At 39.2% G+C, this 25328-nt stretch overlaps 1 pseudogene across 1 annotated transcript in view; it reads right to left on the bottom strand.

Moving 5' to 3' along the window:
* Positions 1-25328, bottom strand: part of LOC144334615 (keratin, type II cytoskeletal 8 pseudogene) — a 74134-nt pseudogene that overhangs the window by 12715 nt on the left and 36091 nt on the right. Inside the window, exon 2 of the transcript XR_013404662.1 lies at positions 17405-17479. The product of XR_013404662.1 is annotated as a keratin, type II cytoskeletal 8 pseudogene (transcript). The remainder of the gene's footprint in view (positions 1-17404; positions 17480-25328) is intronic.

Below are 25328 nucleotides of genomic sequence, written 5' to 3' on the forward strand. Positions count from 1 at the left end.
GAGATAAATAATCCCCAGCATCAATACATATCATCCATAATTACAAAGACAGGATCAGGTGTATCTATGCATAACACTTGGCTGGAATTCCCATTTTTAATGCAGGTATTTATTGCCACATACATATCATTTTGAGGAAAGGGTAGTTTTATACCTTTTGATAGAAAAGACACCTACATAGATAAAGCCCTTTCATAAAATGCTGTAAATTTGATAAATGAATAAAAGCATAAAATTTAGCCAGAAGTTTTCTCTTGGATGAATGGGTTTTAAAATACTTACAGTGTGTTTTTAAATAACAGAAAAAAATAGGACACCCCAATCAGATCTGGAAACCCTCAAAAAGAGATCGCATTTTAGGTGAACTGTTTATGGAAAAAGCTGGCTTTCATTAACTTAAACCTCCAGGAATTGGCTCTGTGGGCTCTGGGAGGCAAAGATAGTCCCAGGCCATTCCAGAAGAGGTCAGGGGGTTTGATGACCTCTTCTTTCTCTAATAGACAGCAGTGTCTCAGCGTGAGATCTGGGGGTAGGGTCAGAGCTGGGGGTTTTCTGTGTTCTTAATGGTGCCCAGCAATGGTGTTGACTAATCCATTAACTTAACCCACTAACCGTACTTCATTACAATACATTCAGAATTTCACTGAAAGACACATGGGTTCTTCAGGAAATTCTTACTCCTTGAACCTCAGTTTCTTCATCTTTTCTACAAAAAGAATAAAAGTAGCCATTCTGTGTGCCTTTCCAGTATGGTTGTGAGGATCACATAAAGAGAACATGAAGCAAACTATCATACCCATCATCTCACATCATTACCCATTTGTGTGTGTGTGTGTGTGTGTGTGTGTCAAGAGCAGCTAAAATCTACCCATTTAGCAAGAATCCCATACATGAAAACATGGTGTAGATGGTAACACGCTATGCCAGTGAGAGAGGTTTTTAGGATGGGTAATGATTTTTACAGGAAGTATCTTAGTGGGATTGTTTGGGTTGGGGATCGTACATCCCCAGCACTAAACATGGCATATCTGTTGGACAGCAATGGGATGCAGGGTTGTACTCACTCACACTCGAATAAGGAAGGACCATTGTCCCATAAATAGGGGCTGTGTGATGCCCAGGAGTCTAGATGTGTGAGCTCTCCTTCTGCACCTGCCACTCTCTTATCCTGTATGTTTGAGCTAGTTATTTTCATGCTGTGAATCTGTCTTCTCATCTGAAAAAATGGAGGTGTCAAACTAACAAATCTCTGGGGAGCTGTTCTGGCTGTAACATAGTAATTCTGATGCTACGGAATCCAGGATCCCAGTGTGTGGTGGGATCAGGGACCTGTTCAGATGGACATCCACCTTAAGGCCATCTGAGACCCTTTCTGGCTGCCCTTGCCTTGCTCATCAATGTCTCTCAGAAGATCTTCTCTAGCCTCTTGAGGGTCCTCCCCGACCAACTCAGGAACCTTGACAGCCTCTGAGACCAGCCAAGTTAAGGGTCTTAGGACAGGGCTGAAACACCACCTCTGTCTCAAGTTTGGTGTTGTCTACCAAGAGCCTGACTGGGGGACATCAAGGCAACCTTCCCTGAATTCATCAAACAGTTCCAAAAGCCTGCAAACAGGTGCTGGCTTTTTAAGAGAAATAATTTCTGTGGCTCTCCACTCTAGCCACATTAGTCATTCAAGTGTTAAGGGACAATATAAATTCCTGTCATCCTAGTTTATGTGACCACTAAGATTTATTCCAAACGACAGGTCATTAATGTTTCTTCTCTTATTTTTTTTCTCAGATTCACTGAAAATTCATATTTCTGCTTCGTTATAGACTGCTAACAGCTATGTTTTTGGTCAGAAAGTCAGCAATAAATCTGAATTTAATAAACTGACAAAAGATCACTATCCCAGAGACGGTCTGAGCCCACATTCCTCCTTTCCTTCCATACAAATGCTTTTATACTGATGTATCTTCCACATAAAAGCTACATTCACCATCTTAATAGTCACCTTCCCGCCACCCCCTTCAATGTTTTGCCGTTTTAAGGCTGACTATATAATTATGGATTGTCAGAGCCTGAAGGCCGCACAACAATCGCAGTGGGTGGGGAAAAACCTGAACTCCAGGCTCAGCCATTCCCCTGCCATGCGACCTTGGACACATGCTGAGCCTCAGTTTCTTTATCCATAGAATGGAAATCATAGTCCTCATCCCATCTGCCTCTCAGGGGACCATGAGGATTAGATTCAAATGACAGCAGGGTGGAAACCATGAAGCTCTATGCAATTGGGGGTCAGGGATTGTGACTGCTTTTTAGTTGCAAATGTTCAGCATGTTAGAGCCAGCACGCATGTCAGAGATTCTTCACTTTACAAAAGAACACTGAGGTAGCAGCAAGTGGACCTCTCCCCTCAGGGAACCAGATTCTCCTTTCGGGTGTTTTTTCTATTACACAATAGTCTCCCCCAAATCTCACCTACTTGCTGTTGAAAAAGGGTTTAGAGGAGGAGTTCTCTGAAGTTTCCTGGAACGCCTCACCCCACTACAGATTGCTTGGATAAGGAGGCTCTAAGAACTTTTTGGCTGGGACCAGAGTCATGACCATATCTTTGTTCACCTCCAATCAGTTGTGAGTACCTTGAGGGAAATTCTTGTATAGAGTAGGCATTAGGGAATGACTATTTGAATGAATTCTGAATTAATCCAAGGGGGCTAATGTTCTGGCTAAACTCCCAATAGCATTATGGGTTATTGGGAGGCACCTATCCTAAGATCTGATCATCCCTTCCAGAAGGCAGCAAAACTATCTCTTAGAAAATGGAAAGCCTAACCCCTTCCTTTCGGGGACTTTCAGATGCACGCTAAGAATTCCAACTACTGCACTCCCCAAAACTGTGGACCAGAATGAGGACTTTTAGGGGACTGGCATGCAGACAAATACATCAAGCCTTCTATAAACTTCCACCTTCAAACTCTCTATAAACTTCTGTCTGGCTTTGTAAATAACAACCATATAAGAATGTTCCCAATAAACACTGGAAGCAGAAATGAATAGACATTTCCGAGGACCTGTTTCTGACTAGTTGAGCAAAGCTTATAAAAGTTATGCTGTGTGCTCCGTCACCCTTTTTACTATTTCATAACGTCATCCATAAACCCAGAATAATTCTTATTTACCAACTCTCTCTCTGCATGATTTTGCAGTCTCCAGCCAAAACTTGATGCAAATGGTGAAAAAATTAATCCTGTTGACTAAAATTAGAAAGCTCTAAAATTAGGGTGGTTTAAAAAAAAAGAGAATGGGCTGCCCTGAGTAATAGTGAGTCTCCCATAACTGGAAGTATGTAAGCAGAGACTAGAAGACTATCTGCAAAATGGTCTAAAAGAGGAATTCCTAAAATTGAGTGGGCAATTGGCTTAGACTACCTACAAGTCTTCACAAATCTGAAGTTCTGGAAATTGAAGATGTTGGTTCCCCCCAAAGCTTTTCTGCAGGCCTAGTGTCTGCCAGGCTGTGTGCTGGGAATGGATGAAGTAGACCCAGCTCCTAGTGATGCTAAGTGAAACCCCAGTGTGATGGTTAACACTGAGTGTCAACATGATTGGCTTGAAGGATGCAAAGTATTAAGCCTGGGTATGTCTGTGAGGGTGTTGCCAAAGGAGATTAACATCTGAGTCAGTGGGCTGGGAAAGGCAGACCCACCCTTAATCTGGGTGGGCATCATCTAATCAGCTGCCAGCACAGCTAGAATATAAAGCAGGTAGAAAAACGTGAAAAAGCTAGACTGGCCTAGCCTCCCAGCCTACATCTTTCTCCCATGCTGGATACTTCCTGCCCTTAAACATGGGACTCCAAGTTCTACAGTTTTGGGACTTGGATTGGATCTCTCCTTGCTCCTCAACTTGCACACGGCCTGTTTTGGGACCTTGTGATCACGGGATCGCCCATATATATAGGGGAGTTTATTAAGTATTAATAAGATTATATATATCCTATTAGTTCTGTCCCTCTAGAGAACCCTAATACAGCCAGCTTAGTGAGAAGGCAGATAAGCCTCCAGCTAACTCCAGTGCAAGGCAGAATGGTGAACAGGTTGGAAAGAGGTGACCAACAGCCAGCTATGAGTTTGAGGGATAGTTGTGATGAAGAACCACCCAGAACTGGAGGAAGTCCCCACGGCCTGCTTCCTTGAGTTAGAGGGCTCTGGTTATGGGGAAACTGTCTATATATAATAATACATTTTATTGAGCATTTATTAGGTGCCAGACACTTAGTCTACTTGTCAGTTAATAGACGTAACAGTCCAAGGTAGGTACTACTGCTTTCCCCTATTTTACGTATGAAGAAATCAAGGATAGAGAGGGCAAGTAATGTGCCCAAGGTCACATACCCTAGTACAAGGTCAGGCCCTGATGTAAAGGTAGGCAGTCTACTTCCAGCCATTGCTCCTAATGAGGCTGCTTTCTCAATGCCTCTGGAAGAAAAATGAAAGGTTTGGACCAGGCTGTCTGTAATGTCTGGCCTGCCAAAACACCAGGAATGTCCAGTACTACACCTCCAGGATGGGGCTGAGAGGAAAGCAGGATTTCCTGGACCAGGTGAATGCAGCATCCATATTAACTTCATTCTCCCAAGTATGGATTCCCGAGCCTTGAACTCCATAGTATCTCTGAGAAGCCTTCTCACACACAGCTTCACCTTCCTAAAGCTCCCCATGAATTCAGAACAGAAGAGGAAAGCCTCGTTCTAGGATGCCCGCATCCACATAGATTATTCCATAAACTCCTTTGACTTTCAGCTGGAGTTAGATCTGGTTTCTGAAATCCAGACCATGAAGGGGTGGGGCGAAGTTCTGGGAGGGCCAAGCTGGGAATGTCTGGTACACACAGAGAAGGTGCTGCCCTTGACCTGGACAGGCACTGGGACAAAGTAAGAAGACAGGTGAGCTACAAGGCCATCAAGTAGCCCACAGTTCAGAGTAAATGACAAGACTGCAGCCTCACAGGATGTGGGGGCGTTACAATGTCAATTTAGTGAAGCTGGAGTTGGGTTTCTTAGAATTCCCTTCTCTGGGTCATGCCAGGTCAACTTTGGCCACAAGTACATTTTGCAAGAGATTCAGAACAAAGAAAGGCAGCAGCAGCTACATTCTTGTTATGCTCAGAGGCCAGGACAGGGCACAAGCCCTCACAGACATTGTCACATATCTTCTGGGTGGTATGGGCCAGCATTGGGACCTGCGGCTTCCCCCAAGCCCACCAGCTCCTGCAAATGCTCTCATTTTAGCTCCCCTGATCCCTGGGCCAGTTCAGCATTTTGCTTTTGCTCCATGAGAAAATGCACAATTTCTGTAAATCATCCCCCTCATCAAAGTTGGAGTCTTGGGCGAAGTGAGACATCAGTGTGGATTCCACCCCATTCCCTGAGTTCCAGCCCATCCAGTTTATCCTCAGTTCCCCACTTCCTGTCTATCATTTCTTCCCCACTTCTCTATCTGACGCTGATTTCAGGCCTCAGCACCAGACACAGAAATAACAGCCTTGCATAGACCAGTCCCCACAATTATATAAGGTGAAATGTCTATAGCCAACCCCTTACTATGTCTATCTCACCAAGTGGTTCTGCCTCTCGGACTGAACCCCAAGTGATATGAAGAGGAAAACAAGGCCAATCCTGGCAGAATAGAAGGAGGGATAGGCTCGATGCCAATTCACAGCAGAAGTCAGTTTGTCTGGTGCAGGACCTGATGAAGCTCTTGAGCTTCTGAATGTGGGCTAATTAGCTGTCTTGTGAAAGTATTGATCTCAGAACCTAAAGACCCAACCAGTCAAGGAGCAAATGGTTTCAGTTAATGGAAGGCTGGAATTAGCTGGGGTCACATCAGAACTGTTGTATGACTTAGATACACCACTATAGCCGCTACAGACACCACACACACACACACACACACACACACACACACACACAGAGAGACAGAGAGAAAGACATAGCATCTATAGTCTTCCCTAGTCAAGCAGTACTTTTGGTGGCTTTCTTTTACTCCTTTCTCCCTCCATCCGTTTTCCTTTGAGTTGATGCTTGAAGTTTCAATGACTTTCTTAAATCCTAAAAAATAATATCTGTCCAAGTAGTGGACAGCTTGTGCCCCGGAGGAGGCCACTCATGTGTGGTTCTGGGAGGACCAGCCAGACTCTTCTGGCCTCAGAGAACCTACAGAGGAACAGGAGTAAGGTAACTACTCTTAGTCCCTGATGTGACAAGAAGCTGCTCCTTGGACCTGTGGGCAGAAGCTTGCTCCCTCTGCTCAGAAGCAGAGTGACCATGGCCGTTTTGTTCACCACTGTCCCTTAAGGCTAGAATTGCCTAGGCCCCATAGGCACTGGAAAGATCCCAGTGATTTTACCCAACAGTTGACCTGACAAAATCATGAGCAGGTTAAGGAAAAGAACACCTCTTTCAGCCAACACTCAATAACCAGAACAAAGGAGACACAGCAGAGTTCAACAAGCAGGGGACCCACTGGAGCACGATGTCAGAAGACACAGGTGAGAATATTAAACAGCAGTCTAAGAGAAGCTCTCGAGGAGATCCAACTGAAGAATAAAAATCACTTTCTAGGCTGGGTGCAGTGGCCTGTAATCCCAATGCTTTGGGAGGCTGAGGAGGCCGGATCACTTGAGGCCAGGAGTTCAAGACTAGCCTGGCCAACATGGTGAAACCCCGTCTCTACTAAAAATACAAAATTTAACTGGCATGGTGGCTCATGCCTGTAGTCGCAGTTACTGGGGAGGCTGAGGTGGGAGGGTCACTTGAGCCTGGGAGGCGGAGGTTACAGTGAGCCATGCCACTGCACTCCAGCCTGGCCAACAGAGCAAGACTCTGTCTCAAAAATCAGTAAGTAAATAAATAAATAAAATAAAAAGCATTTTTTAGGTACAAATGATACAACATTCTCATCGAAACTTTTAATACATAAGCTGAAATAGAAGATAGTCATTTCTGAAAACGGACTTAGTAGCCTGTACAACAAAGCGACAAATGTAAAAAGACGAAAATTATGAAGGGAGAAGATGCAAAACACTTGAAGACCTAAGTTGCAAGTAATAAGCATTTCAGAAGAAGAGAAGGAAACAGATGAAATGATCACAAAAACTAAACAAATAATAAAGGATTTTTTATCTGAAGAAAGATTAATTTCAATATTAAGAGAGCTTTTTTAGTCCCAGAATGGACTAACTAAAGAGAGAACTAGAAACCTTGACATAGCCTAATTTTTCGAAAAGTCCCAAATTCCAATTTCACCACTGTTTAATCACTGTTTTTTCCCTGACAATCAACAGGAAGAAGAAATTAGTTAAAAAGAAAACAGAAACAGAAACAGATGAGCGCCCAACTTTCCAATTGCAATACAGCAAGCTAGAAGAACACCTACGTGGAAAAATAAAAATATTTGCAGATATACAAGGATTCTTAGTGTGTGTCACCCATCTACCCTTGCTGAGGAACATACTTGAGAAAGTACACTAACCAAAAAAACCATTCAAGAAGGAAGATTAAGTAGATTAAGCAAAACACTGGGAAGCGGCACTGACAAGAATGCTTAGTCACAGCGGGCATTTATTCTGATCTGATAGATGGGTTCCTGTACATACTGGCTGTTAAATGTTCCTAATATTACATATATATAACATATATATTATGTTATATATATGCATACATTTATGCATATATGAATAATATAAATGGGGATTTTTATTTAAAGTTTTAAATAAGAGGTTTTAGAATAGGGAAAAAGTAAAAGCTAACCCTAGTAATAGCTGTGATGGTTAATTTTTAGGTATCAATGTGATTGGATTAAAGGATGCCTGGATGGCTGTTGGTAGGGCCTTGTTTCTGGGGGTGTCTGTGGGGGTGTTTTGGGCATGTGAGTCACTGAAAGGAAGACCCGCCCTGTGGGCCCAGTTGTAACAAGAAGATGGAAGAAGGAGGACTTTCTCTTTCTCTCTCTCTCTCTGTCCCCCACTCCCCCCACCCCCACAACCTCCCTTCTGGAGCTGGAGCAAACATCTTTCTCCTCTTGCCCTCGGGCATTAGACTCCAGGTTCTTTGGCTTTGGGACTCTGGGACCTGAACCAGTAGCCTCCTTGGTTCCTCACACTGGGTGCTTCCCTGGTTCTAAGGCTTCTGGAATTGGACTGAGTCAGGCTACGTGCCTCTCTGGTTCTCCAACTTGTAGACAGCCTATTGGGAGACTTCTCCACTTCTGTGATCATGTGAGCCAATTCCGCTAATAAATTCCATTTCATAGATTCTCTTGGTTCTGTATCTCTGGACAACCCTGACTAATACAATAGCCTAAACTAAATGTTTTAAACTATTTGAGCAAGACCTGGAAAAGAAAATTAAGAGAAAGTTTAAGAGTAAAGAAATAAAGCATTTCTAATGGTTTCCTTTCATTTTGCTCTTAGTAGAGAGGGATAGGTAAACAAACAATTTGTTGGGAGCAAGTTGATAATTGCTATCATAATCAGACATAAGAGATAATATATGCTCAATGATGATTCTTGGGGAAAAAAGTAACCACTTGCAGAATTGAAAAGCAGAGAAATACTTCAAAATTAGCAAGAGGAAAAAAGAAAGGATTAAATGACAATTTACTCAAGCTAGCAAATTAATTAATTAAGGGAAAAAAGGAAGTAATAACAAAGTAAAATACAGAGAAACATAAAATTACATGGAAGGATATTTACTATCCTAAATGCAGATGGTCTGAATTCCTTTATTGAAGTATAATATATTGAATTAAAAAATAAGAAATACACTTTAAAAGATTAGAAAAGAGTTAAAATAAAGGGATTCCAAGCAAATTCAAACAAAATGAAAGAAAAGTTGCAATAATATATCACATAAAATGCATTTAAGATCAGAACATTACAAAGGATAAAGAAAATGAAAAGTCATGAAACTTTCTTCCCCCTAAAAAGTCACAGCTAAATATAAGGCAAAAACTCATAGAAATACAAGGAGAATTTGATTTTAAAATTACAACTCCCATGGGAGATTTTAATGTGCTCTTTTCAGAAGGTGATAGACCTAAGAGTAAACAAAATATAACAAGAAAGGCAAGGACCCATACGACATAACCACAATTAACAATATACATCAGGCCGGGCATGGTGGCTCACGCCTTTAATCCCAGCACTTTGAGAGGCAAAGGAGGGTGATCATGAGGTCAGGAGTTCGAGACCAGCCTGACCAACATGGTGAAGCCCCGACTCTACTAAAAATACAAAAATTTGCTGGGTGCAGTTTGTGCACCTGTAATCCTAGCTACTCAGGAGGCTGAGGTGGGAGAATTGCTTGAACCTGGGAGGCAGAGGTTGCAGTGAGCCGAGATCACGCCACTGCACTCCAGTCTGGGTGACAGAGCAAGACTCTGTCTCAAAATATATATGTACACACATATATATATGTGTGTGTGTGTATATATATACACATACATCAACAACCCACATTAATACATAGAAAATTTACAGTTCTACAGATATAAAAAAACACATTTGCCTTTTGAGCACTGAAGTATTTATAAAAATCAATTAGAAGTTGGAGTCTGTCTAATGGTCCCTCAAGATTAGGTTTCACATTCTCAGTCCGAGTACTACATAAAAGATACTTCTGAGTGTATTATATCTGGAGGCACATGTTGTTTTTCTGTCCTTCGTTGGTGGCATTAATTTTGATCACTGATCAAAGTGCTGTCTACACATACTTCTCACTACATTTAATATCCGTTGATGATTCTTGCCTGAACCAGTTTTATTATGATTTTTGCAAAACGATGATTTAACTCCAGTACTCTCTCCACATTATTAGTTGATATCAGAAAAGTCTTCATTTTTTCAGAGCTTGTTTGGAGGTTCTATCGGGGAGTGCAGCTACTCATACACCCTTGATTGAAGACCAGCCCTCCTCTATTGGGGATGGTCATCCTCTTCGACCAAGGATGTGGCTTCCAGAGGAAGGCACATGGAACAGTGAGGAAGGAAGGGGACACCTGCGTAGCCAGCCAGATCAGTTGAACAATCCTGGCCATTAATGGGGCAACAGATGTCACAGCCAGGTCAGCCTCACATCTGGAAAATGACTTCTTTTAAAAAAAAGAAAAAAGAAGACTTAAAATGAGTAAGTATTTACCTTAAGAAACTAAAAAAAGGGAAAACAAAATAGTAAAAAAGTTTGAGGAATGAATTGATAAAGATAAAAATGAAAAATAATGAATAGAATAAAAGAGTATAAAGAATAAATAAATTCAAAATCTGGGTTTTTTAACTACTATATGAGGCATTTTTCTTTGTAAAAGGTATATTTTGTATTTTTCAGTTCAGGAATTTCCATTTGGCTCTTTCTTAAAATAATTTCAACTTCTGTTTTAGATTCAAAGGGTGCATGTGCATGTTTGCTACCTGGGTATAATGCATAATGCTGAGGTTTGGGGTATGATTGATCCTGTCACCCAGGTACTGAGCACGGTACCCAATAGTTGGTTTTTCAACCCTTGACCCCTTCCTCCTGTAGTTCTATCGTTGCCATCTTTATGTCCATGAGTAAAAATCTGTATTTTTAAAAGACACCAACAGATCAACTACTCACTAGCTTGATTTAGAAAAATAAAAACAGGGCGGTTCCAAGATGGCTGAATAGGAACAGCTCCAGTCTACAGCTCCCAGCGTGAGCGACACAGAAGACAGGTGATTTCTGCATTTCCAACTGAGGTACCGGGTTCATCTCACTGCAGCATGTCTGACAGTGGGTGCAGGACAGTGGGTGCAGCCCACCAAGCGAGAGCCGAAGCAGGGCAAGGCATTGCCTCATCCAGGAAGTGCAAGGGGTCATGGAATTCCCTTTCCTAGCCAAGGGAAGCTGTGACAGATGGCACCAGGAAAATCGGGTCACTCCCACCCTAATACTGCGCTTTTCCAACAGTCTTAGCAAACGGCACACCAGGAGATTATATCCCACACCTGGCTCAGAAGGTCCCTTGCCCATGGAGCCTCGCTCATTGCTGACACAGCAGTCTGACATCAAACTGCAAGGTGGCAGCGAGGCTGGGGGAGGGACGCCCGCCATTGTGGAGACTTGAGTATGTAAATGAAGCAGCCGGGAAGCTCAAACTGGGTGAAGCCCACAGCAGCTCAAGGAGGCCTGCCTGCCTCTGTAGATGCCACCTCTGGGGGCAGGTCATAGCAGCAGAAACTGCAGATTTAAATGTCCCTGTCTGACAGCTTTGAAGAGAGTAGTGATTCTTCCAGCATGGAGTTTGAGATCTGAGAACAGACAGACTGCCTCCTCAAGTGGGTCCCTGACCCCCAAGTAGCCTAACTGGGAGGCACCCCCTAGTAGGGGAAGACCGACACCTCACACGGCTGGGTCCTTTGAGACGAAGCTTCCAGAGAGGCAGCAACCATTTGCTGTTCAGCAATATTCGCTGTTCTGCAGCCTCCGCTGCTGATACCCAGGCAAACAGGGTCTGGAATGGACCTCCAGCAAACTCCAACAAAGCTGCAGCTGAGGGTCCTGACTGTTAGAAGAAAAACTAACAAACAGAAAGGACATCCACACCAAAACCCCATCTGTATGTTGCCATCATCAAAGACCAAAGGTAGATAAAGCCACAAAGATGGGGAAAAAACAGAGCAGAAAAGCTGAAAATTCTAAAAATCAGAGCACCTCTCCCCCTCCAATGGAATGCAGCTCCTCACCAGCGATGGAACAAAGCTGGATGGAGAATGACTTTGACGAGTTGAGAGAAGAAGGCTTCAGATGATCAAACTTCTCTGAGCTAAAGGAGGAAGTTCGAATCCATCTCAAAGAAGCTAAAAACCTTGAAAAAGATTAGACCAATGGCTAATTAGAATAACCAGTGTAGAGAAGTCCTTAAATGACCTGATGGAGCTGAAAACCATAGCAAGAGAAATACGTGACAAATGCACAAGCTTCAGTAGCCGATTCCATCAACTGGAAGAAAGGGTATCAGTGATTGAGGATCAAATGAATGAAATGAAGTGAGAAGAGAAGTTTAGAGAAAAAAGAGTAAAAAGAAACAAACAAAGCCTCCAAGAAATATAGGACTATGTGAAAAGACCAAATCTACGTCTGATTGGTATACCTGAAAGTGATGGGGAGAATGGAACCAAGTTGGAAAACACTCTTCAGGATATTATCCAGGAGAACTTCCCCAACCTAGCAAGGCAGGCCAACATTCAAATTCAGGAAATACAGAGAACGCCACAAACATACTCCTCGAGAAGGGCAACTCCAAGACACATAATTGTCAGATTCACCAAAGTTGAAATGAAGGAAAAAATGTTAAGGGCAGCCAGAGAGAAAGGTCAGGTTACACACAAAGGGAAGCCCATCAGATTAACATGGATCTCTCAGCAGAAACTCTACAAGCCAGAAGAGAGTGGGGGCCAATATTCAACATTCTTAAAGAAAAGAATTTTCAACCCAGAATTTCATATCCAGCCAAACTAGGCTTCATAAGTGAAGGAGAAATAAAATCCTTTACAGACAAGCAAATGCTGAGAGATTTTGTCACCACCAGGCCTGCCCTAGAAGAGCTCCTGAAGGAAGCACTAAACATGGAAAGGAACAACCAGTACCAGCCACTGCAAAAACATGCCAAATTGTAAAGACCATCAATGCTAGGAAGAAACTGCATCAACTAACAAGCAAAATAACCAGCTAACATCACAATGACAGGATCAAATTCACACATTCACACATAACAATATTAACCTTAAATGTAAATGGGCTAAATGCTCCAATTAAAAGACACAGACTGACAAATTGGATAAAGAGTCAACACTCATCTGTGTGCTGTATTCAGGAGACCCATCTCATGTGCAGAAACACACATAGGCTCAAAATAAAGGGATGGAGGAAGATCTACCAAGCAAATGGAAAACAAAAAAAGGCAGGGGTTGCAATTCTAGTCTCTGATAAAACAGACTTTAAACCATCAAAGATCAAAAGAGACAAAGAAGTCCATTACATAATGGTAAAGGGACCAATTCAACAGGAAGAGCTAACTATCCTAAATATATATGCACCCAATACAGGAGCACCCAGATTCATAAAGCAAGTCCTTAGAGACCTACAAAGAGACTTAGACTCCCACACAATTATAATGGGAGACTTTAACACCCCACTGTCAACATTAGACAGATCAACGAGACAGAAAGTTAACAAGGATATCCAGGAATTGAACTCAGTTCTGCACCAAGCGGACCTAATAGACATCTACAGAACTGTCCACCCCAAATCAACAAAATATACATTCTTCTCAGCACCACATCACACTTATTCCGAAATTCACCACATAGTTGGAAGTAAAGCACTCCTCAGCAAATGTAAAAGAACACAAATTATAACAAACTGTCTCTCAGACCACAGTGCAATCAAACTACAACTCAGGATTAAGAAACTCACTCAAAATCGCTCAACTACATGGAAACTGAACAACCTGCTCCTGAATGACTACTGGGTACATAACGAAATGAAAGCAGAAATAAAGATATTATTTGAAACCAATGAGAACAAAGACACAACATACTAGAATCTCTGGGACACATTTAAAGCAGTGTGTAGAGGGAAATTTATAGCACTAAATGCCCACAAGAGAAAGCAGGAAAGACCTAAAATTGACACCCTAACATCACAATTAAAAGAACTAGAGAAGCAAGAGCAAACATATTCAAAAACTAGCAGAAGGCAAGAAATAACTAAGATCAGAGCAGAACTGAAGGAGATAGAGACACAAAAACCCTTCAAAAAATCAATGAATCCAGGAGCTGGTTTTTTGAAGAGATCAACAAAATTGATAGACTGCTAGCAAGATTAATAAAAAAGAAAAGAGAGAAGAATCAAATAGTCATGCTACCTGACTTCAAACTGTACTACAAGGCTACAGTAATGCAATAAAAAATGATAAAGGAGATATCACCACCAATCCCACAGAAATACAAACTACCATCAGAGAATACTATAAACACCTCTACACAAATAAACTAGAAAATCGAGAAGAAATGGATAAATTCATGGACACATACACTCTCCCAAGACTAAACCAAGAAGAAGTTGAATGCCTGAATAGACCAATGACAGGCTCTGAAATTGAGGCAATAATTAATAGCCTACCAACCAAAAAAAGTCCAGGACCAGACAGATTCACAGCCGAATTCTACCAGAGGTACAAAGAGGAGCTGGTATCATTCCTTCTGAAACTACTCCAATCAATAGAAAAAGAGGGACTCCTCCCTAACTCATTTTATGAGGCCAGCATCATCCTGGTACCAAAGCCTGGCAGAGACACAACAAAAAAAGAGAATTTTAGACCAATATCCCTGATGAACATTGATGCAAAAATCCTCAATAAAATACTGGCAAACCAAATCCAGCAGCACATCAAAAAACTTATCCACAGGGATCAAGTGGGCTTCATCCCTGGGATGCAAGGCTGGCTCAACATATGCAAATCAATCAATGTAATCCAGCATATAAACAGAACCAAAGACAAAAACCACATGATTATCTCAATAGATGCAGAAAAGGCCTTTGACAAAATTCAACAGCTCTTCATGCTAAAAACTCTCAATAAATTCGGTATTGATGGGACATATCTCAAAATAATAAGACCTATTTATGACAAACTCACAGCCAATATCATACTGAATGGGCAAAAACTGGAAGCATTCCCTTTGAAAACTGACACAATACAGGATGCCCTCTCTCACCACTCTTATTCAACATAGTGTTGGAAGTTCTGGCCAGGGCAATCAGGCAGGAGAAAGAAATAAAGGGTATTCAGTTAGGAAAAGAGGAAGTCAAAATGTCCCTGTTTGCAGATGACATGATTGTATATTCAGAAAAACCCCATCATCTCAGCCCAAAATCTCCTGAAGCTGATAAGCAACTTCAGCAAAGTCTCAGGATACAAAATCCATGTGCAAAAATCACAAGCATTCCTATACACCAATAACAGACAAACAGAGAGCCAAATCATGAGTGAACTCCCATTCACAATTGCTTCAAAGAGAATAAAATACCTAGGAATCCAACTTACAAGGGATGTGAAGGACCTCTTCAAGGAGAACTACCAACCACTGCTCAACAAAATAAAAGAGGACACAAACAAACAGAAGAACATTCCATGCTCATGGATAGGAAGAATCAATATAGTGAAAATGGCCATACTGCCCGAGGTAATTTATAGATTCAGTGCTATCCCCATCAAGCTACCAATGAACCAAAAAAAAGAGCCCACATTGTCAAGACAATGCTAAGCCAAAAGAACAAAGCTGAGGGCATCATGCTACCTGACTTCAAACTATACTACAAGGCTACAGTAACCAAAACAGCATGGTACTGGTACTAAAATAGAGATATAGACCAATGGAACACAACAGAGCCCTCAGAAATAATACCACACATCTACAACCATCTGATCTTTGACAAACCTGACAAAAACAAGAAATGGGGAAAGGATTCCCTATTTAATAAATGGTGCTGGGAAAACTGGCTAGCCATATGTAGAAAGCTGAAACTGGTTCCCTTCCTTACATCTTATACAAAAATTAATTCAAGATGGATTAAAGACTTAAATGTTAGACCTAAAACCATAAAAACCCTAGAAGAAAACCTAGGCAATACCATTCAGGACATAGGTATGGGCAAGGACTTCATGACTAAAACACCAAAAGCAATGTCAACAAAAGCCAAAATTGACAAATGGGACCTAATTAAACTAAGGAGCTTCTGCACAGCAAAAGAAACTACCATCAGAGTGAACAGGCAACCTACAAAATGGGAGAAAAGTTTGCAATCTACTCATCTGACAAAGGGCTAATATCCAGAATCTACAAAGAACTCAAACAAATTTACAAGAAAAAAACAAACAACCCCATCACAAAGTGGGCGAAGGATATGAAGAGACACTTCTCAAAAAAAGACATTTATGCAGCCAACAGACACATGAAAAAATGCTCATCATCACTGGCCATCAGAGAAATGCAAATCAAAACCACAATGAGATACCATCTCACATCAGTTAGAATGGCAATCATTAAAAAGTCAGGAAACAACAGGTGCTGGAAAAGATGTGGAGAAATAGGAATACTTTTACACTGTTGGTGGGACTGTAAACTAGTTCAACCGTTGTGAAAGACAATGTGGTGATTCCTCAAGGATCTAGAACTAGAAATACTATTTGACCCAGCCATCCCATTACTGAGTATATACCCAAAGGATTATAAATCATGCTGCTATAAAGACACATGCACACGTATGTTTATTGTGGCCCTATTCACAATAGCAAAGACTTGGAACCAACCCAAATATCCATCAATGACAGACTGGATTAAGAAAATGTGGCACGTATACACACCAATACTATGCAGCCATAAAAAAGGATGAGTTCATGTCCTTTGTAGGGACACGGATGAAGGTGGAAACCATCATTCTGAGCGAACTACAGCAAAGACAAAAAACCAAACATCTCATGTTGTCACTCATAGGTGGGAATTGAACAATGAGAACATTTGGACACAGGAAGGGGAGCATCAGGGTCTGTCATGGGGTGGGGGTAGCGGGGAGGGACAGCATTAGAAGATATACCTAATGTAAATGACAAGTTAATGGGTGCAGCACACCAACATGGCACATGCATACATATGTAACAAACCTGCACGTTGTGCACATGTACCCTACAACTTAAAGTATAATAATAAATAAATAAATAAAGCAGCAAAAAATACATGCAGGAAGAATGAGAAAGGAGATAAAGACAGAGATATCAAATTGTAAGACAATAGTATATGCAATTGTACAAAAATGAATTTGAAAATCTAAGGGGATGGATAAATTTTTGCCAAATGAAAATGATAAAAGTAGACCCAAGAATAAGTTTTTTTTTAAAAAGCCAACTTCTAAGGACCAAGACTTTAGATAACATTAGAATGGTTATTAAAATTTCTATTTTTAAAAGGCATCAGAACCAGAGGGCATAGCTGAGCTCTCTCCAACCTTTAAATAATAGATAACTCTAACATTATTTAAACTATTCCACTCTATAAAAAAGAAAAGCTCCCTAATTCATTTTATAGTGGTAACACAACTTAAATTTTTAAAAATATAATATTTAAAATAGAATTATCAAACACTTTTATAAATATATATAAATATTTATACAAAATTTTAGCAAATCTAATTCACAATCAAATATCTACAAATTTAAAAAGAAAAATATATGATTAAGCTAGATGCTAGGAAGATATTTAGCAAAAAGTAATACTATTTTACACTCTCCCAATTGAAAATAAAGATCTAAGTAGAAAACAAATAGTAGGAGGCTATTTACCCAAAATCTACACAGTACATCCATCCAAATCAGGAACAATACACGGGTGCCTTCTGTCACCTTTTTGTTCTCCTTCTTTGAAGAAAAAAAAAATTAAATCATCAGAGTGAATATTGAAAAAAAAATTAAATCTATTTATAAATCATACAATTATAACCATTTAAACCCAAGAGACTCTTATCAATAACTTCTATAATTAATTAGAGAATTTGGTAAAGTGGCTTGATTGAAGATAAATATATGAAAATTAACATATTTTCCATCTGCTACTAGTAACCAGTTAGAAATGAAATTGTGGGAAACATCAAATCCTTAGTAACAATAACTACAAATGTAAAATATTTTGTCAGAACAGAACTAGATCTATGTGAAGAAAACCATAGAATCCTATTTAAGAACACATCACAAGATTGAGCAAATAAAAGGATACAATATTAGTGGATAGAAAACTTAGGATTGAGGCTAAGGTGGAAAGATTACTTGGACCCAGAATTTCAAGGCTGCAGTGAGCTGTGACTGTGCCACTACACTCACTACAGCCTGGGCAACAGCAAGATCCAAGAAAGCAAGAAAGGAAGGAAGGAAGGAAGGAAGGAAGGAAGGAAGGAAGGAAGGAAGGAAGGAAGGAAGGGAGGGAGGGAGGGAGGGAGGGAGGGAGGGAGGGAGGGAGGGAGAAAGGAAGGGAGAAAGGAAGGGAGAAAGGAAGAGAGAAAGAAAGAGAGAAAGAAAGAGAGAGAGAGAGAAAGAGAAAGAGAAAGAAAGAGAGAAAGAGAGAGAGAAAGAGAGAAAGAAAGAGAGAGAGAGAGAAAGAGAGAAAGAGAGAGAAAAGGAGAAAGGGAGAAAGGAAGAAAGAAAGAGGGAGGGAGGGAGGGAGGGAAGGAAGGAAGGAAGGAAGGAAGGAAGGAAGGAAGGAAGGAAGGAAGGAAGGAAGGAAGGAGAGAAGAAAAGAAAAGAGGCTTGGAAAATGAAATTTCTCCGTAAGTAAATATATAAATACGATGTCATTTCCATTTTAGAACTGGATACAAGCTATTTACAAATTTATAGAGGGCCAAGCACGGTGGCTCATGACTGTAATCCCAGCACTTTGGGAGGCCAGAATAAGAGGATCACTTGTTGCCAGGAGTTTAAAACCAGCCTAGGGAACATAGCAAGACCCTGTCACTAAAAAATAATTTTTTTTAAAATTAGCCATGCATGGTAGTGTACACCTGTAGTCTCAGCTACTTGGGAGGTTGAGGCAGGAGGATAGTCTGAGTTTAGGAGTTTGAGGTTACAATAACCATGATTGCACCACTGCACTCCAGCCTGGGTGACAGAGCTAGACCCCATTTCTTTAAAAAAAAAAAATAGAGAAAACCAAATATTAGAAAATTATGAAAAGCAAACTATATGAGAGGTAACATGGCTTATCAGATATTTCTCACAGAAAAATAAAACGTATCAGAGAAACAGAGTATAGGAATCCAGCAACTGAAACAAGCATCTATGGGAAGTTGGTATATAACTAAGATATTTCAATTCTGTTGTGGATAAGAATCAGTTATTTAATAAAATGATGGCAGAATTGATTAACCACCTAAAATAAAATATAATTCAACTGTATCTCAAACCATATAAAAATAAGTTCCATTTATATTAAAGACTTAGTGGTAAAAAATTTAAACAACGAATAGAAAAGCTAGTAAAATAACCATGGAACTTTTAGGGGAGGGGATATCCTGTGAGTCAAGACAGGGTATTTGGATTATATGAAGGGAAATATGGACATATTTTACCACATAAAAAGTAAAAATTTGTGTGAACCTAAAGGAAACGAGAGACTAGGGAAATAACAAAATACATGATAGATAACGAGTAAATGTTTATAGTAGTCAATGAGCTGCTCCTTGGTAATAAAATCATAAAAAGGAGAAAAGTGGCATATGGGTAAGGATATGATATACAATTCATGGAAGAAGGAATTCAAATGACCAATAAACACAAGAAACGATGCTCAACCTAAAAAATAGTAAAGAAAATGCAAAATAAAGCAATAATAAGACACCAGTTTTTCACTGATAAAATTGGAAAATTTTTAAATAAGAATGGCAGCTGCTGGTGAAGACGTGGGGAAATAGTCACATTTATACAGTGCCGGTGGGAATGTGAATTACCACAACCCTCTTGGAAAGCCATCTGCCGATATCTGTTCAAATTTAAAATATAGATGTACTTCAACCCAGCAATGCTAATTCTAGAAATATTTTTGATAGACACATAATATAATACAAGGAAGTTTTGTGCAGCAATATTTGTAGTGGGGGAAACTAAAAGTGGGTAAACATTAAAAAGAATAATTTTTGTGTCCATTGACCTGAAGGATTGACCAAGATGTATTGTGAAGTGACATAGAAAAAATGAATTTGTAGAAAAATATCTTTAATAACAATCCAGCTTTAGGCCAGGTGCAGTGGCTCATGCCTGGAATCCCAGCACTTTGGGAGGCCAAGGTTGGTGGATCACTTGAGGTCAGGAGCTCGAGACCAGCCTGCCCAACATGGTGAAACCCTGTGTCTACTAAAAATACAAAAAATTAGCCAGGTGTGGTGGTATGCACCTGTAATCTCAGCTACTTGGAAGGCTGAGGAAGGAAAATCGCTTGAACCCAGGAAGTGAAGGTTGCAGTGAGCTGAGATCATGTCACTGCACTCTAGCCTGGGCAACAGTGCAAGACTCCCTCTCAGAAAAAAATAAATACATACATACATAGGAATCCAGCTTTGGAAAAAGGAAACCAAAAAATTCCTTTTGATATATATATGAGTAGATCTTTGTATAGGGTTACAGGTGCATAGATAAATGTATGCAAAGATAGGTACATATCAGGTTATTTCTGTTGATCCTTTGGGGAAGAAGGGTAGTCAGAAGATGGAATGGAAGAAGAAAGGAGATGGGGGAAGAAAGAAAAAAGTCTATAGCAAAATAAAAACTGTCAATGCAATGATGTTGAATATACTTGTATGATGGTATTTGTGTATTTTTATGTTTACAGTTTTTCTCTTTTAACAGATTAAACTTACCAGAGCTTTGTCTATTTTAAAGAAATCAGCTCTTAGATTTTCTGTTTCCTAATTTACAAACTGCTACTTTTAACTTTAGTTATTTACTCTCTACCAATGAATTTAATTTAATACTTTCAGCATTATTTTAAGAAGGTATAATATTGCATTTTACGTGTGACTAAATTATTTATTTTTATATCTACAATTATTTAGAATTATAAATTTATTATTGTTCCAAATATAAGGAGCACTAAAAGGAATATCTCTGAGTAATTATTTCAGAGGAGGAAGTATGTGTAAGGCAGAATTAGTCTATTTGAGCTGCTATAACAAAATATCTTAAGACTGGGTAGTTTATAGATAACATACATGTATTTCTCACAGTTCTAGAGGCTGGAAGTTCAAGATCAAGACACCAGCAGATCTGCTGTCTGGTGAGGACCTATTCCTCATAGATGATGCCTTCTTGTTGTGTCTTCACATGGTGGAAGTGGTACACAAGATTCCCTCAAGCCCTTTCATAAAGACATTAATCCCTTTAATGAAGGTGGACCCCTCATGATCTAATCCCCCCCCAAAGGCCCCACCTCTAAAGCCATCATTTGTGGGGTTAAATTTCAACACATGCCTTTTGGAGGGACACCAACATTCAGACCCTAGCAATGGTATACTTTCCAAGACCTTTTATTTCTGTTTTTTTATTATTTTATTTTTTGATTGCTTCACATGTGGATATCTCAACTAAGTTTAATTCTTGGGTCACACTATTTTTATTTTAAGCTCTATATGTATTAGCTCATAGGATCTAGAAAAGCATTTCTTAAAGTATGTTTGAAGAACACAATGGTCTTACACTATATTTCTGAGAAAAACAATCTGACAGTCAAAATGTCTGGGGAGTGCTTCGTGTGTTGTGCATAAATTTCTAATATTCAAATATTTAGCATGAACACAAAAAGTCTGAAAACCACTGACCTGGGACTTTATATATGGTAAATCCTCACCTTTTGGGGTGCATCATACCTCCACTACCAATCTCTTCCCACCTATAAATTCATCATTTCCAGACTGTAATTAGATTAAGGGGAAGGAGATTCCAGAGAATGCCTAAGGTCTATGCTAAATGCCTTGTTTTGGAAGTTCCATTTCTCAGACCAGGGAGGTTCTTCCCTGGGGAGTAATGGATATCCTGGGGAGGAAATAATGGTATAAATGCCTGGAGTATAACACAAGGAAACTAATTTGGCTTATACACTTCAAATTTCAGTTTCAATGTATTAAAAGTTTCAAATATATCTCATAAATAAATATGCCAAACTCCACTAGCAGTCTGATCACTTATTAAATTGACAGTTGGTCTTTTCTCTGGTATTTCAAAAATCGGGCAACAGGACCCTCCAAGCAAATTTCCCTTTGACAATCAATGAACCTCACATAGAACAGAAGACCTTTGTTATCTATATTTAATTTTTCATAGAGCAAAGCATATAATCGTGCTTTTATCCAGTTTTTTTAAAATAAAAATTACTCTCTTGATAGCAAGGTTGAAATCCTCTCATAAATTGTTTGTCAGTAAAGTCAACATATATCCTAAAAATTAGATGAAATTTTAAAACTTTTCCCTCTAAAAAGTCTTAATTTCAGACCCAGCATTGCTGGATCACCACCAGGACACACTATAAATATATTTTTCCCATTCAGTTCATTGACTTTAAATAATTTTGGCACAGCATCAAAGACATCATCAACTTCAATGATGGTATCCAAGGCTCTGAAAAGCAGCACTTTTCTATTCCAATATCTCTCTAACCATATATCATGCATAAATAAATGGCTGTGCTCAATCTCTGTCCTCTGTGGATTTGTTACAACTAAAAGTAAAATGAGCAATGATTGGCTCTTTTGCAAAACTTGAAGCCTGATATCTTCAACTAACACATCAATTTGACACTTGACTATAGAACTAAACAGAAAAAAAAAATGTTTCCTGGTATTTTATCTCAATTTTATCTCCAAGTAATTTTTGGCAGTATTGCAAATGCAGTATTTGATGAGAGTGTCTCCATTGGTGTGACATTTTAAAAAATTATTCTTTATGCTTAAAGGGGCTATTTCATATAACATTTTTACCTTTATGAAAACAATCCCATACTATGTGTCACAGGAAGACACAATTTGCACAAAAATTCACTGTCTTTTTAATGAGATCGGTAAAATTGCACTTTAATATTATTCAGAGATTATCAATGCATACTTGCCCTTTATTTTTAAACCATTGATTCTAAGGAAGTTGGACTTCCTACTTTGCAATGTGTATGTACCCATATGTATTAGTTATCTATTGCTGCATAACAACTTCAGTTATGATTATATTGCCCTTATGAGTGCTTTGATCTTGTGTTTGGTGGTCTAAAGGATTTCCATTTATCTTTAAAGTCTCATAGTTAATAGAATATGTTATGAAGTTGACCTTATAGGTAAATTTTCCCATGTACCTAATGGACCCTCTCAATATGTAGATTCTGGTTTTCTTTTATTTCCAGAAAGTTTTATTGAATTACAGTTTTAAGTATTCATTCTGTGCCATCATTTTGTTGGCTTCAGGGACTCCAATTATATGTACACTGCTTCTTCTTTGCCTGTCTGTCTACCATTTCAAACACTTTCTCTCTGACCCTTTTTGCTCCTCACTTTATCTTGTTTTTATTCTCTTGGTTCTGCTCCTACCTTTCTTCAGTTTTCCCATCCAAATTTTAATTTGGTTGTCTGTTGTCTCTTGGGTACTTTGTAGTCTTGATTTCTGATATGATTTTGTCTTTTACTTAACATACTTGTCTAAATTTAATAAATGCTCTTTGATTTCTAATTCAAGGATACCTTTTCATGTCCATGTATCAATGTGTAGTCTCTTTTTAAAAAAAAAAAAAAAGTTCACTATTATATTTATTGTATAATGAAGAAAAACAACACATTCAGGGAAAAATTGAGATTAGCTTATTTTTCTTAAAAGGTTCATCTCAAGGATGGCAACAAAGTCCAGCTTGTGCCACCAAATGGTTTTACATGATCAAACTGTGTACAGCAGTGTCTTCTTGCACAGCAAAGTGAAGAAAGTTTCTACAGAGAAATAGAAGTTTTACATTTGTAAAATCTTTTTCACATTCTAATCATCTAGCTTCTTAAGACCCAATGCCAGGAGTTTTCAGGTTCCTTATTTTCAATGTGTAGTTTCTTTACAGAATGGCTTTTTATTTGTGTGTGTTTTGTTTTGCTTTGTTTTGTTTTAGGTTGAGGAAGGAATTGTCTGTCTTCCGATTTCTTGGTTATCTCTTATATTGCAAGACTATAAAATTTCCCCTTTTCCTTCTTTTCCCCTTCACCACCAAATCTCCAAAAAGCACCCTTCCCTACCGTTTAAGATTCTCTTCCCTCAGAAGCAATGCCTTTTGAAGACTGCCACCTCAAATAGCATGAATTTTTTAAATTCCTTCCTTAGAGCCATGCTCTGATCTACTAGGACTCTTTGGTGGTTTCCAACTCAGGGTAGATTTTTTCTTTCTGGCAGTGGTTTTAGATCAATCATAAGACTGCCACCTCTTCTCTTTTCTCTTCTGCATTGCATTTCCCCTACTGTTCTTGTTCTTCACGGGGCTACTGGGCAAAGCACAAAAGACAACTTGTTGGAATTTGGTATTTCTTTATCTACTTGTGGATCAATTTAAAATTGGGGCATTCTCTTTCTCCTGGTTCTGCTAAAGTCATGTTTTTTGATTGGTTTTATTTATCCTTCTGTTGTCCTGAATTGTTTTGAGAGATTCAGATATTTGTGGCCATCATCTCAGGTAGCCCTAGGGCGAATTGAGAATGTTTTTTACTATATTTTTGTGTGACCCTCATCAATCGTAGAGATTTGACTACCTTAGGTTTCTGTAGTTTTTACTGAGAATCTATTAGCTAGTTTGTGTTTGCCAGATATAAAATTATGTTATCCTTTTTAGTATGCTTTTTCATGCTACATACCCTGCAACCTCTAGATTCTAATATTGCCCCCTCTTGTCACCCCAAGAGGCAATCTCCACTTTCCTCATTCCTTGTTTCCTGGCCACTATTCTAGCTACAGTGCAAATCAATGTAATGTATATAATGCAGAATCTGGAGGTGGTAGGGTACAGAAGCCCTGACATGGCCAGGGGAAAATTCAAGAGTGGCAGGCCCTAGAGTCAAAGGATTTCCTAAACCTCCATGATTTTAGGAAAGAAAATATGAAACTCTATAGATATGAAAAAATGAATCAGATTAAATTAATGCCCACTCTGCCCAACATCTGAGGTATTAGCCTCAGAACATAACTATTTGCATATTGATATGAAGGAAATATTATCAGGAATCATTTTAAAATGGAAAGTCATGAGAAAATGATGACATATGTGTAAGTCCAAAAATGCCATTTATTACTTTAGATCTCATAATCTATAACTTTACAGTAGTGTGTATGCCCATTAATAACTAGTAGAGTGTCATTTTAGACTTAGCAACAAATAAGTTGAACAATTTTTTAAAATCCAGTCTCTCTGTTGATGGAGGAACCTCTAGATCCAGTTCAGTCTCGAAAAATTATCTCCATTTCTAAACCACCTTGTTTTCTATCTCTATACTTTTTCTGAAGATCTTTTATTATGAAATAAATTTATAAATGCTGCAGAGAAGATTAAAGGGGTGTTGCAACCCTGGGACCACAGAGTTAGAGGCTTGGCCTATAAACTATCAGGAAAAGTGTTATTATATAACTATTTCATACCCATTTCATTTGGTTTATACTTGTTTTCTTTATCTATCATGGAACTGAATATTATGAATAACAATTTTGGCCCCCTTTCAAC

This window comes from Macaca mulatta, chromosome 15 (genome assembly GCF_049350105.2).
Source record: "Macaca mulatta isolate MMU2019108-1 chromosome 15, T2T-MMU8v2.0, whole genome shotgun sequence".
Taxonomy (NCBI): Eukaryota; Metazoa; Chordata; class Mammalia; order Primates; family Cercopithecidae; genus Macaca; species Macaca mulatta.